Here is a 3,819-nt window from a genome sequence, read left to right on the forward strand (position 1 = left end):
CTAAAGTCAATCAATATTTTTTAAAGCTAACTATGGATGATTTTAGCAAAGAAAAAAATCATAAAAGGATTTTAGCTAGCTCACATTATTTTCAGAAAGACTTAAGAACTAGATTTGGAGGTTTTTTTGTCAGAAACACATCCCAAATCATATGAAGACCAGCACAAGTGGACACAACAGTTTCAATCCCAGATACTGATGTGCCTTCTAGAGCCATTGCTATTGGTGCTTCCAGAAATGTGATATAGCTGTCACTGTCTTCTCAGAATGGAGTCCTTCTTTTTGCCTCATTGGCTTCTGATTAAAAATCTGACAAGAGAGAATCAGATTGGAGGAAGCTAGAACACACACCTAAGGCAACAAAGACTAAGAAGCTAAGAATCCAGCTTTTGCAGAGGAAAAGGGTCTCATAAATTGGGGAACTCTTCAACATAGAAAAGTTGTTCAAAGATGTTGAGTGGCTAAAAAGAATAACACGTATATTCCACAGCTTTTTTCTTTAGGCATTATGTACTGCCAAATGGCTGCCAGCAGCTACAGAGTTACATATTCACAGGTCCATATCCTATGAAGAAAATGTTTGTGCTTTTCCCAGTAGATCTGGCAAAACACTTGTCTTCCACGGGCTCTGATAATGTTTCATGCCAACTCTATTATCAAACATATGGTCAGGGGCATGTGCCACTTTGGCCAACACTGAATCACATGTCCTTCCCTGGAGCTAGAGGTGAAGTCAGCTCTACCTGAAATATCTGAAGTACTTGTTCTGATAATATATATAAACATCCTATATATTACATGACATATACATACATACACACACACATATATATATATATATATATATATATATATATATATATATATAGAGAGAGAGAGAGAGAGAGAGAGAGAGAGAGAGAGAGACTTTCCGGAAAGAATCCAGCTATTGTTAATACAATGAGAAAGGTGTGTGTGACATCAACAACCTGGCAGCCAAGGAGAGTGGACTGGAATGTACATGGATGAATAATGACAACTTCACTGTACTAGGCAGTGGGGGCAGTAGATGCCATTGAATGAGTGTGTGTACTGTGTGGCCATCGCATTCAAAATGACTGAGCCAGTAGAGCAATGAAACTGCATTATATTTTGCATTAAGCTTTAACATTCTTCCAGGGAAACTGTTTGGATGATTCAGAAGGCCTTGGCTATGGGCAACTGGTGATTGATAGCTCCATCAAAACACTGTGCCTGCTCATGCAACATGCCTCATGCAGAGCTTTTTGGCAAAACATCAAATCATCCAGGTGACTCAGCCCCACTACAGCCCAGATTTTGTGCCCTGCAGTTTCTGGCTTTTCCCAAAACTAAAATCACTTTTGAAAGGGATAATATTTCAGAACTTCAATGAGATTCAGGAAAATATGACAGGGCAACTGATGGCAACTGGGAGAACTGTGTGAGGCCCCAAGGTGCCTACTTTGAAGGGGACTGAGGCATCATTGTCCTATGTATAATGTTTCTTGTATCTTCTTCAATAAATGTCTCTTTTTCATATTGCATGGCTGGATACCTTCTGCACAGACTTCATATATATGCCCTATGCTGCATGTTACTGTTACCTACATTTTCCAAATGAAGGGACTGAGACACAGGTTGCTAAGTAATTTGATCAAGGTCAGATAGTTGCTTGAATAGAATAACTGAGATTTGAACCCAGAGAGTCTGGCTCCAGAGCCCATTCTCTTAATATGCTATAGATTCTGTGGGAAGTGTGTTAACTGTCATTGGTAAACTTGAAGGAGAATCTGGGTGGCTACTAGTGAGGGAGATGAGAAAGGTATTTTATTATTTAAAGTATGATTGATCACCTTTCTCTTGTCTGCATGTTGAGAAGTGCCCTTGAAGAGCTCCCAGTTATTCCTCTGTGGCCCAGCAGTATAGGTTCTGGTGCCTGGGGGTAGGTCAGATGGAGCAGATTGTGTGACTCATGATTCCTAAGCTGGCCCAGTTTGTCAATATGCTCTAAGTTCCTGCAAGGAAACCTACTTCTGGAAGTTTGTGGCCTGCTTGGGTGTTATCAGTTATCCCCCACTCCAAAAATGCCCTGGAATGCCTAACTCCTGGCCAGTGGATACTGATGTCCACATTTCTAAGCAGGTTCTGTAGTCTAAAGCTGCTCAAATATCTGCTATCTATAAACATAAATGCTCTGTTAACCTGGTTGACCAGCCACTCATCCCCTCTCTCATGCCCACAGGATTCCAAGGAGGAGCCACAAAACCTTCACAAGCCTCTTTTACAAACCTATTAGTCATAACACAAATTGCACTTGAAAGACAATCTAATACCAATTAAATTTTATTGTCATTCTCCACATTTAGCTGTAGCAAGTTTTACTTATTTTCTAAACCACCATCATCATGTTAAACACTGACCCTGTGGCAGCAAAATTAATTATGTTCATATGTGCTGTGAGACAGATATTGATGTCCTTTACCCAAAAACTTTGTCCTTCTACTTCTTCCAGCTGGCAGACCCAGTTTCTGTAACAGAAACTGTAAAAGTCAGATTCTGTTTTTTCTGCTGTAGACATCATTACTGGAAATCCTTGTTTTCCGCAAGATTAGGAATGACAGGGTCTATAGCAAAAATGGAGTTAAAGAGTATTAAAAATCTGTGCAACTTTTGGCAAAATCACTAATAGTAATAAAAATGAGTATTTCAAAGTATAACCTGAACAGTCCTCGGCATCCAGTTCAGCATGGCTGAGGTTACTGAGAATATAATAAAAACTCATTAAAACAACACAGACTTCACATTGGTCCTGTTGTTTTGGTTCTCAACCCACAGTATGCTCCGTGTACCTGGAAGATGTGTCCCACGGATTATTCTTCTCAATAGTAAAATTCCAGAGGATCAGCACATTCCCTTAGTAAAGTATCAAAGTTCAGTTTTAAAGCAGTTTGTTAGTCAAAATAAGAAGACTGCGCAAGAGTGGTGGTTTTGTTTTTTGGCTAAAACTGGGAGAGTGAAGTGGCCCAGTGCGACGCGACACCGGGCTCCGGACCGACTGCACAGCCGGGGCCAGACTGACCTGAAGAAAATGTCTGGATTTCTAGAAGGCTTGAGATGCTTAGAATGCATTGATTGGGGGGAAAAACGGAATACTATTGCTTCCATTGCTGCTGGTGTCCTATTTTTCACAGGCTGGTGGATTATCATAGACGCAGCCGTCATCTATCTCACGATGGAAGAGTTCAACCATTCATACCATGCCTGCGGTGTTATAGCAACCATTGCCTTCCTAATGGTTAACACAGTATCGAATGGACAAGTCCGAGGTGACAGTTACAGTGAAGGTTGCCTGGATCAAACAGGTGCTAGCATTTGGCTGTTCATTGGTTTCACGCTGGCCTTCGGCTCTCTGATTGCATCTATGTGGATTCTCTTCCATGGTTATGTTGCTAAAGAAAAAGCCATAGTATATCCTGGAATTGCTGTATTTTTCCGAAATGCCTTCATCTTTTCTGGAGGACTCGTTTTTAAGTTTGGCCGCACAGAAGACTTATGGCAGTGAAAACATCTGATTTACTACTACTGTGCAACAGCCAGCATGTGTGTTTGTTTTTTTACTACTCACTCCCAATATTTTGTAATGCCATTTTCTAAACTTCTTTCTGAGTGTAGTCTCAGCTTAAATTTGTGTGATACTAAAATCATGAGAGATCCCTATTTAAACAGCAACAAAAATCTATTGTGGTGTGCATTTGACTAACTTATAAAATGTTAACAAAAAATATTTCACATGAGTAAGTTTTATTGTTTTATCATGGT

General features: G+C 40.1%; 1 pseudogene; it reads left to right on the forward strand.

The window, feature by feature from the left end:
- The first annotated feature begins 3,033 nt into the window (after nt 1–3,033).
- On the forward strand, nt 3,034–3,566 carry LOC150019238 (transmembrane protein 50A pseudogene; annotated as a pseudogene).
- The last annotated feature ends 253 nt before the right edge of the window (nt 3,567–3,819 follow it).

The sequence above is a fragment of the Furipterus horrens genome, unplaced genomic scaffold (assembly GCF_987537825.1).
Source record: "Furipterus horrens unplaced genomic scaffold, mFurHor1.1.pri manual_scaffold_2, whole genome shotgun sequence".
In the NCBI taxonomy this organism is placed as follows: Eukaryota; Metazoa; Chordata; class Mammalia; order Chiroptera; family Furipteridae; genus Furipterus; species Furipterus horrens.